Genomic DNA, 12191 nt, shown 5'->3' on the forward strand with positions numbered 1-12191 from the left:
AAACAAACTGAGTACAATCACTGTTATAACGTGACATAGTAACCCAGGTGATATACTTATTTTTGTTACATTGATTGGTAGGTTGATCAGAATTTAACTTTGATCTTTTGACCCTTAAACCAATAGAGTTGTTCTTTGGACCAAGAGGAACTTTTGTACAAAGTTTCAAATCTCTAAGGTCTTTCTACCAAGAGTTATCTTATCGCACAGAAAGTCACATAGACAGACAGACAGTCTACCGTTTGACTCAAAAATCAATACTGTTATTTCCTGGACCAAGAGGAACCTTTGTACCAAGTTTAAAATCTCTAAGATCTTTCTACCAAGAGTTTTATCTTATCGCACAGAAGTCACATTGACAGACAGTCTACCGTTAGACACAAAAATCAATACTGTTATTTCCTGGAACAAGAGGAACTATGTACCAGGTTACTAGTTATATTAGGAACTATCACAGGAAGGGATAGATGACACAATTTTTTACAAAATTGCTTTACACAGTTTAGGATCACCCGTAGAAATAAATTGCATACATAATTAATTACTATTAATACATCATGTGTTTCATGAAAATATAATTCTCTTCACGATCAGGACAGTATTCCTTAACTGTTTCTCCAATTTGTTCTGATGTACATAGATATCACATCGTATCAGCCCTATCACTGCTGTAATCTCAACCATAAAAACGTCCCTGATAGTGTTTCTCCTTATACGTGCGTGAGTCAGTAAGATCTGATATTGTTCTGAGAATTCTGACAGCCCTATAGACCTTGCGCTGCTGTTCCCCTCATACTCGCTCCTGGGGAACCGCAATATCGCCAGTTTTATTATTTAATCACGTGAGAGAACACGTGTAAATGTCTCTATCTGCCATAAACATACCCTCTGCCCTCCATCATCTCTTTCACGTCACCATTGTTGTGGCAGAACTGTTCTTAGTTCAGCGAAATATTTGTTCTCAAAACTACCTATGAGGCATTAATAGTCAACAATATAAGCTTGGGATTTCGCAATGTTCATTTTGGTAGGCCCAATGTTAGGTAGGTGGATTTCCAACACCACCTATAAACGAACCTTTATTTAAGGAATTTTTTATGTGATACATATCTACTACAGGTTTCAAGAAGATGTAGGTTCAATTTCAAAACTGTATTATATGGATATCAAAGAGCAAAAGTCAAGAATTTTCAATATTCGGCTGATTTACATCTCTTCTTTCATTACAAATCTTCTTACACAATCAGGATTAAGATTGTCGAATAAACTGCCTGAATATACATAAAAGTAATCCGTTGCATCAAAATTGAAATGAAATTATAAACTACTGTAAAATTACAAAAGCAATTTACTCAGTGGATATTTTTATTGATAAATAGCAACATCCTCCTCTGCAATTGGTAGTAAAATACATGCATTCATTTCCAAATTGTATTGTTCTCTTTAAATAAGTATCAATAACTACATTATGGGGGTTTTTTAATCTTGTTAAAATAGTCCTGTTTGGATTAATGAAGACCAAAAATTAAAACTCAGTATGTAAACGCTTAATGTAAACCATAGGCAAATTGTATTGTTCTCTTTAAATAAGTATCAATAACTACATTATGGGGGTTTTTAATCTTGTTAAAATAGTCCTGTTTGGATTAATGAAGACCAAAAATTAAAACTCAGTATGTAAACGCTTAGTGTAAACCATAGGCAAATTTAGATTTTTTACAATAATTAATTTATTAAAAATTAATATTAATCCTAGAAGTATTTGTATGTCCTGTTTTCAAGATGGTGGTCGTTCGAAGTTTAGAAAAGTTATTATATAGTTGCAGGGCAAAACTAAGAAAAGTTTTAGAATTTGACACTATCTATAAAATTTTAATATGTTTACCGTTTCGCAATTTTGAGAAGTAAACGAACAGTAAAAATCTGGAAGCTACATATGGTAATAGCTTACCGGTACATATTATTCAGCAGAGTATTATAAATAGCAGAGTTGGCTCTTACTATTTCAGTAACGGTCTCCTTTTGTCTATATGTATTTGTAAAAAAAATAATGATACAGTTATCAAATAAACCATCAGTCAGTTTCAAGAATGTAAGGTTTTAGACTTTTAATGGCAACACTTCCCAAATATGCAATAATGAACTTATTTACAACAGAATCTAAGATATCAGGTTAAAATTTGCTCAGACAAATAAATTGGGTCTAAAACAACACATGCAGTCTTCACCCTAGCAATTTTTGTTGGAAGAATGAATGGAAAAATTCAAGTCGAGGATATAATACATTTAATTTATAAGTTAGGCTACTATAATAATTTTTGTAGTAGTATTCGGTTAACTGCTCCCAAATCTTAAACCCTTTCCTATATGTCATACACTATTCTACATTGTTAACGACTACTAAGAAACAGTTTTACGGTGTTATCAGTGAAACTATCCGAGTCAAATCTTATCGTATTATCAGTGAACCCATAAGAGTCAAACTTCTCATCGTGTTATCAGTGAAACTATCCAAGTCAGACTTCTTATCGTGTTATCAGTGAAACTATCCTAGTCAAATCTTATCTTATTATCAGTGAAACCATAAGAGTCAAACATCTGATCATCTTATAAGTTAAACTATCCGAGTCAAACGTGTTATCAGTGAAACTTTCCGAATCAAACTTCTTATTGTGTTATATCAGTAAAACTATCCGAGTTACACGTTTTATCACTATAAAAATAATGAACTTGCATCTGAACACTATTGTCTACCACTCAAACAAGTCAAAGTGATAAGTAACCTAATAACAAGAAAAACATCGTACTTCTCAGTTTTCTAAAACCACATAAAATATATCCTTGCTGTCTGGAGAGCAGCTTCCTCACCAAATATCCAAAGAATCTCACTGATACAAAAGAAGACAATCATTATTCTCACTGGCCTTCAGAGACTAGACACTTGCAGAGAGGCTTTTAAGTCACTCGAAATCGTAACTATCATCCATCTTTATATACAAGAAGTCGTGATGCATGCTGGTGGACAAAACATGGTGAGAGGCTGTGATCTACTACACAGGCACAACACATGTAGTGGTGCTCAACTCTACAGTGTTCCAGCACACAGCCTAACACAATATGAGGAAAAAAAAACCCAACACATAAAAGGCATTACATTATTCAATCACTGGCAAGAGATCTAAGAAAAATAAACAAATGACAGTGTAAGGAAACAAATAAAACTTCCGGTTTAAATTTTGTGAGTATAGTGAAATAAGTTTCTGACCTAACCTACCATCGAGACAGAAAATGAACATCAACTCAGACCCCACCTGAATTCACAAATAACGAAACCAGACGTGAGTTCTAGACGTTAAGATAAATAATGATAGCTTGGGTAGCATGTACCGTAGACATTGATAAAAACTGTTGTTGTTTTGCTATATTGATACTAATGAAATCAGTCAACAAACGTGGGTGTTTTTAAACTGACATTGGGCTCTACACTAATGACGGGAGTATCCCTCTTAAAAGAAGAAGATAAAACTTTCATTTTGAATTCCTGAACCATGTAGGCCCACAGGGCCTTTTCCCCTTTCCAAAAGACTCGACAAACAATAGATCTTTTTTAGCAGTGATTTTTATTACAAAATTGCCAAAACGGGCCAAAAAAAACTAGAAACGGTTTTGGCTTTGTTATTTCACCTTTATTAAATGGCGTATACTGTGAACCTTGTTGGTTTGTTCGCTGACAGAACTGACCCTATAAATTTAAAGATGCTTGGTGTAAAGGTCTAATAAAATGATTGGCATCGCCAAGGTTTAAGCAAAAAAATTAAAGAACATGAATACATCTCGTATACACTTAAATTCATGTTTAGCATATAGTACCGTAAAAAAATAGCCAAGATGCAAATTCACTTATTTCAAAAGTATGAACCTGAGTATTGTGAGATTCTCAAAAGACTTTTAGATGTAGTAATATCTATGGCTACTTGTAACATAGCGTTCAGGAGGGGCATCGGAATGAAAATATTGAAACAGTGGACACTACTTCTGGAAACTTTATGATTATTATAGATTTGTTTTTGTCACGATACGATCCTCTTCTAAAAAGTCACTTAGAAAAACGATTATCAAAGCAAAGTTAAGTATTTGTCTCCCAAAATCCAAAATGAAATGATCATGTTGGGGTGCGTCACAGCATGTTCTGGATGAAGTTGTAAGTGAAATCCCAAGCAGCTCCTTTCTTCTCTCTGGTATTAGACACCACTCAAGACGTCTTCAAAAAACTGATCAACTATCGATAGTAATACGACATGTGGCAGTCCAAAACTACGAAAAACTTGAAATTAAAGAATCATTCTTAGGGTTCATAGCTCTTACAGGCCAAAATTCGGAAAAAATTACTAAACGAGGTTTGTAATTTTTTGGTAAGACAGAAAACAACATTTAAAAATTGAAAAGTGTAGAGGCCAGCAGGGTTATGACGGGGCAGCCTGTAATGAGTGGAAACTATTCTGGAATCCAATCTAGATTATAAAGCAAAAGACTCGCCAAATGCAGGAGTACGTGCATTGTGCCTCGCATAATTTAAATTTGGTACATCAATCTGACTCAGTTACTGACATAACAGAAATGATTTTATTTTACGATTTGGTCAATCAAATTTACGTGTTTTTCGGCGGAAAGCCTGTCGCAAGATGGCAAGCTTTTTGAGAGAGAAAATCTATGGAGCAACGGAGGGGGCTATGTCCATCTGATTCTATTGTCTTTTGTCGCCCTTTTCTCTATACTTTGCAAGACACTCAAAAGATTGTTGTCCGACCCGTTGGTCATCTAGGTATCGATTGTTTACTGGCCATAAAAGTGTAACAACTTTGTTTCTGTCTTTAAGCTGTTTGAGAATATTATTCTGACTTCTAAAAAGAATAAAGAGGTTTTAGAGTGCAACTGGACTCAAAAACAAATGACGTGTTTTCCAATTTGTAGTTGATGCTTACTTTCCAAAGTAAGCGTTTTAGAGAGAGAATTAATATTACATCTAAAACACTACAAAAAGAGGATGTATCAATTGACGAAGCTACATGCCCTTCTTGGAAAGAGTATGACATGAACTAAAGAGAGCAAGAAATGAGTTTGAAAGGTCCGTGTTAAAGAAGCTGAAAACGCTAGCCAGGGGATGGAATTATTGAGTCTTCTTCTCTGCCTGACTAAACGATGTAAAAAAAGTAAAAAAACTTTTTTGACGAACTGACAACGATGTTGAATTTTCTAATCCATTTGCAAGAATTCAAAGTAAAAGTATTTTTACAGGAGATTGGATATAGTTATTGCTCAAATCTCCAGACGTTTTGAGAGCATGGTAAGGATTAACGATCAGTTCATCTTTTTTAACTCCAAAGTACCTCACAGAGAAAAAGTGATGATGAACTAATTTTTTCAGCCAGGAAGTTTTTGTGAGAAGTATGAGGAAGATGTTTCACACTGGGTTGGAGACACAAATAGTGTGTTTCAGAAACATTGTTTCATCGGATGAAATAAAAACAAGAGGATTGAAAAAAGTTAAGGATTTTAGCCTCATATTTAATGATAGAAAACGTGACTTTGTCAAGCAGCCCTTCCTGATGTCTGCACAGCAGCGAATGTGATGATGTTCTTGACTCTCCCAGTTACGTCAGCGTCAGCGGAAAGGTTCGTAATCACCACCAAAATATCATAAAAAACCCGTACTAACTAAAATTAATTTTTGTGTTAAGAAGAGTTATTTATACCCTTTAATTATATACTTGTATTATAACCTGAAATGGCATATATGTTAACAACATATGTTTTTTTTTAATCTTATATAAATTTTCAGGGTCATTTTTCTAAACTCAAGCTCATAAAGAATTAATTGAGAAACTACTATGACCAATACCAGGCTGAGCGCTTTGGGAGTCTTGAGCATAGAACATGAACGGGCTCGTAGGATCAACTTGAAGATGTTATGCTGAAAAATATTTCAGTTTTAAGAAGGAGAGGAGAGGGTTTAAATAAATGGAAATAATTAACATGTCTACAATTTTTTCTATTTTTATTTTAAAAATAGTTTTGAGATAGTTTTCATTAATAAATAATTATGATTGAATAATTCATTTTAAAGTTTTCTTTTCTTTTTGATCTTTTTACAAAATGTATAAAAAAAAAATAAAACATTGCACAGCACGGGACTATCAACTATTTTACACAAAATTTAAAAGCCACTCTAAAAAAGTAAAGGTTTGTTTTCTATTACAATTTACCGTAACAAACGTAGAGTGAACATCATGAGAATAAAGGTAGACCAGGGGAAGTAGGCTATAATTATAACGATGCGTGTAGGTCAGTAGGGAGGAAGGGGGGGGGGGGTGTTAGGAGCCGACAGGAGGGGCGCATTTTCAGTACGCTGGCGGGGGGGCGCGACTCTGTCTAGTTACTGCCACTGGTGTGAGAGGCTGTGATCTACTAACACAGGCCCAAAAACACATGTAGTGGTGCTCAAACTCTACAGTGTTCCAGCACACAGCCTAACACAATATGAGGAAAAACCCAACACATAAAGGCATTACATTATTCAATCTCTGGCAAGAGATCTAAGAACAACTAATGGGAACAAAATGAAGAATAGACCCCACACCTGGCTGAGATCTAGGAACAAACTGAAGACAAGATTCCACACCTGGCTGAGATCTAGGAACAAACTGAAGACAAGATTCCACACCTGGCTGAGATCTAGGAACAAACTGAAGACAAGATTCCACACCTGGCTACAGACTGAAGAGGAAACTTACAACCAAATTTATAGAAAGTGTAATGAAAGATCCATAAAAAGCAGGTCAGGTACCAGAAGCTAATTCTAAAACAGCAGCCTAAGATCAATATCAACTTAAATACAAACCTTGAATGTATCAGTTACAAAATTGCTTGTGTAACTAATACAATGAAAGATGCAACTAAAGTTCAGCAATCTTCAGTCTGGCAAAGGAACTAGACAGAGTGAAGCAAACTTCGAAACTATGAAGACTTTGAGTAAACATACTTGGAAATCTGTCAAACTGCAGAGACAGATTTTGTGTATCAGAACTCCTCATCAGATTGTAGAGAAGGGCAGATATTTAAACAAACTGTAATCTTGAAATTCAAGAGATGTTGGCTTAGCTTGGTAAGAAAAACTGCAAAGTTAAACTCTTTTACCAGGTGAACACGACATTAGTTTTGAAAAATTTGTCAGAATTAAACGTGAAAGATAAAAACTTATTAATACCAGAACACAATTATCTCGATTCAAAATTTAAGATTGGACAATTCCAAGACACCAAGTACTGTTATGGTACTACAAAAACAGCTCATCACAAACATTTTCTAAAATGAACGTTGCCAGTGCACCAAATACAACAGGATTCAATGCATGGAAACCTGATTTAATAAAGCCTTAAACAAAACAGTTTGACGATATTGGATCAAGCAAGATACGGGTAGGGTACGATAAGCGGACCCGGTCTTTTATATCCAAATTGGGAAACGATATTACTTAATTATAACCATCGATATAATCAATCGATATTGATTAATTATTTTTAACGATTAATTAAATAATCTATATCAATAGCTGTAAACACTTTCAAATAATACTCTTAATGTAATATTTCAATTTTATAATTATAAGTAACATTTTATTATTAAAAATGACAGTAAATTTTAGAAAACTACACAACATTGCTTTGAAAGATGATAAGACATGTTTTTCATGACTTTGACATGTTGGACTTGTGCGGAAAACCCCATTATGTGAAATTTGTGGGAAAGAAACAACTGTAACTGTGAGAGGAGCAAATATGGTCGTCTTCAGTTTTCCTAATTTTGGTTATAATAATTTGTTTAATCACTGTAAATATTAGATTCATATTTTAATTTAAAACATATGATTGTTATTGAGAACTATAGATACTTTATATCGATTGATAGTCTAGGATTTGAGATGCGAATATTAGGTATCGATGATTAAATTCTTCGATATAAAAAAACCGGGTCCGCTTATCGTACCCTACCCCAAGATACTTCTGAGAAAAAAGCGACAGTATTTAGTGGTTTGCATTAGTTAGTTAAAAATATAACTTTAAAATTTAAACACTTGTAATCAGTCAAATTACCTAGAATACATTAATCACTCAACACTATTTTACAACATTCTCACAACTAGCCAAACCAATAATATAAATTTGGATAGCAAAACACTTCTCCCAGGACAAGAAGCACTCATCTGGCCTTCACACATTTGGAATTACACAAACCATTTAGAAAAAAACCTGAATCTTTAAATCTATTTTTTATTAACATAGCTCAGAAACCCAAAATGTACTGCAGAAATCTGTACTAATGATCACGATATATACAAGCATTTTTCCACTGCACACATATGACTTTAAAAGAACATCGGTCACAACTATTACATTTAATTCTCTTACCAGACTGGACCTAACATCTCCTCTAGAGACTCTCCTTCTCACAGAAGAATCTACTTCGAAAAAAATACAATATTACAGACTAAGGAAGCCAACAAATTATTCATCAAAATGTCGAGTCTACTGCCCAGATGATCTTGGTATATCATGGACTTAAAGTGATATAACTCTCAAATTCCAGACTGCTAGACTTGAAAATAATGTTAGACTGAGGAGATTCATCTCAGCCCACATACAGAAAGAAAGGAGAGGTGACTTTTGCTAGTGAGATACTGGGAAACAAAGTAAATAATTTTAAAACTGATTTTGCAGGTGAACTTATGCATGAAACAAACCCATATAGTAGACATGACCATTGGAAAAAACCACAGGTTTGGTTATAATTTATTTTTATTCAAACTACATAGTGGAGACCTTGATAATGATCTTGATGGAGCATACTGGAACATATTCCATTTTGGAAAAGCCCCAATGTGTCATGGGAGATATCGATGTGAATTGGCTGAATAATGACAATAAAAACAAACACATGCTGGCAGTATGATGTAACATCAATGTCATTAATCACACATACGAGGTTGTAAATTGTTTTATAATAGAATTAGAGCTTCCCTCGTGTTTGGATATTTTAATATTTCTGCAAGCACTAAAGAATGACCTATATCCCCTAATAAAGAATCGTCCAACAACCATGTTTAATACTTAATAACGACACCAGATAATACAATTTTATATCCAATGTTATGTTTTTTGTTTTTGATTATATAAAATAACTATAAATGGAATCAATTAATTTTCATCTGTTTCTACAAATATATTTAGGATGTGAAAGAAACTGTTAACGCATTAAGGATTTTTAAATCTGAAGGAGAGGGCAGATTTCAAACCTTGAGATTTTTTTAAAAAGGCTAACACTTTTTTTTATTAAAGATATTTTGTTTCTACAAATTCATTCCACAGCTTTCTATATTTATTGGTCAAATAGTTATGGTTTCTATTTGTGTGGTATTCAATATCGGGACATAGTAATTGTTTGGGGTTAGGGTAGTATGTTAGTTTTTTAGAGGCATCTTATTATCAAGCCCAAAAAGAAAGGGTTGAAGATAAACAATTGTTCATGTTTTGAAAGAAGACTATGTATTAATAGAATTATATTTCATTTAAAACAATCATGTGTGCTGTAAAAATTAAATTTTTTAAATTCACCAGATTTTAATTTGGATTTGGTTATAAAACTGTCTTATTTTAATTGCCTACATCCACTTGTGGGGGAGATCTAAAAAGGTTTTATATTTTTTCTGTTTTAAGGGAAGTTATTTTTAACTGCTTCGAGTTATAAATATAAATAAACCAAGAACCAATTTCACTACCTTAGGCATGATACATTATGTACTTTTGCTCCTTCATCGATTAAATGAATCAACTGTCAAATGCAGAATCAAGTGAGATGTCTCGTTTTAAAAGATATAATTATAAATATGCATTCAACAATATTTAATACTTTTGATATTTTCGTTAGTTATTCAGAAAAAAATTTTAAACTTTTTTATACTCCATCTTATATACTAAAAAGAGTTTAGTGTGTATTAATATTTTTAAACTAAGACATCTCCCGTGATTCTGGAAAAAAAATATTGGTGTAGAATTGTTTAAAGGATGAAACTCAAGATCATTTAAGAACCTATGAAAGAATAACAGGATTAAAGTCACTTGTCTTCACTAAGTCTCACAATAACATGAAAATTCTTTGTTTAGTTGGTTATTGATGATAGAAGGTTTGACAAGATAACAAGATTTTGGACATTTGCTATCATTACAGGTTATAAAAGGTATAACACAATGTTTCGAAGATTGGAATCTATCCTCTTCGTCAGGTGGGGGAGGTATTAGTACATACAAAAATGAAGAGCAGAAAGAAGTAAAGAAGGAAAGAAAAGGGTTCAAACGTACCCAAAAGCTGCTTGGAGTCCAGTCCAGGCGTTGCCACTGCAGATAATGGAAGTCCAGAGCACAAGTAACGAGTGCGAGAAACACAATCACACCAGCACGGATGAAAGTGGGATACTAATTGTCCAATCCTCTAACATTATGTTATACCTTTTGTAACCATTACAGCAAAATATTTTGAGGTTTGGTATCTGCTCATTTTTCAGGTGTAAAAACCTTACAACATAAGGTTGGCTTACTACGAACGATTCAAATACGTGACGATGAGCAAAGTTAATTCTTAGTTGACAATAAAAATAGATAACCCAAAATTGTCAGCTGGCAGCATCAAAGAACAGAATGGTGGTTTCCTGCCAGCTATACTGCTTATTTGTATAATCTTTAATCACCACCTTTTGCTTTGAATCATAAAAACAACTATGTGTTACATTTTGTATAAAATAACAATTATGGAAATTAAAAAACAAAATTGATCAAATGTAATATGATTTTTCTGCACTATCGACATGATAGCTTGCTGTTGTAATGTATTCTGATACTATAAGGATCTTTATTTGTATAGTCAATACTCAATAGTCTTTATTTACTACAATTTCTTTGAGAAATGTGCTTGTGTCAAGATTCTTAAATCTAGGTACAAAGTCAAGTTGTGTTGGTTTCTCTTCTCCAGACCAAACCTCCAAGGAAGGCAATGGTCAGAAAGGTAAAGGCAGCCTTTTCTGGCTCTATTTTTTGGTCCCAGACCTTTGTGTCATGGATTCCAGGAGTCTCATTGTTTCAGATGCGGAAGAAAGAGCCGACACGGATTTTCTTGTCACTATCCCACTTTCACTTGTGCTGGTGTGACGTGTGCTTGTGAGCTTGACTTCTCATGCTCGTGACTTGCATTCTGTGCAATAAAAACACCTGGACTGGACTCCAAGCAGCTCTGGTATGATTTTTTAATTTTAACCTAGATTGTAATTATGTGTTAGATTAGTTATTCACAAGAGGTAAAGTTATCCTTTCAAACTTTCTCATTATCAATAATAAACTTTAAACAAAGAATATTGTTGGCGTTATAATTTACTTTAACTTCTTGATGTCTCTTACTGGTAGCTAAGAAACCACTCGTTTAATGTTCTTAAAGCCCATATTACCTACTTTTTGAAAAAGTTACATGACTATAGAGTTGTATCTGCTTTAAGTTGGTCAATCATACAACTGTAGTTACCTTCATATTAAAAAACTTTGCTGTTAAATTTTCAAAATGTTACAAGTGGTCAAATATACTCGTATTATCAGTTACATGTGTAGGAGAATTGATACTAATTTATTATTTTCTACTAAATTCACCATTTGAAAATAGAGTAAACACTTTTGGAAGTCAGAGTTTCATCGGAAAGACGAGGCACTATTTCTTCCTAGTAGTTTTAACCTTGAAGAAGAAAGAGGGAAACTGCTTCCATTGTGGTCATATATGGAATTAATAAGCCAGGTATTTTCCAGGTTAGAAGTTGATTATTTATGAGTCTACCCAGCATTAAAGAGAACAGGCCGTATTTGAAGACCAATAGTTGAAGAGTTCAGGAATTTAAAAATGGCCCCTGAACCAGAATTTCATTTACTAGAGAATTTCAAAAAGGTTTCATTCTTCATTGATGCTACATTTGCATCTTTCATAATTTCTAACCTTAAAAATAGCCCTTTGATTGTTTGAGACTTAATAATTATAGTCCGAAGTTGACTGTTTTTTTTGACACCAAAGTCCTTTTCTAGCATCAGGTTCGGCTTGATCATCAC

This window comes from Homalodisca vitripennis, chromosome 4 (assembly GCF_021130785.1).
Source record: "Homalodisca vitripennis isolate AUS2020 chromosome 4, UT_GWSS_2.1, whole genome shotgun sequence".
NCBI lineage: Eukaryota > Metazoa > Arthropoda > Insecta > Hemiptera > Cicadellidae > Homalodisca > Homalodisca vitripennis.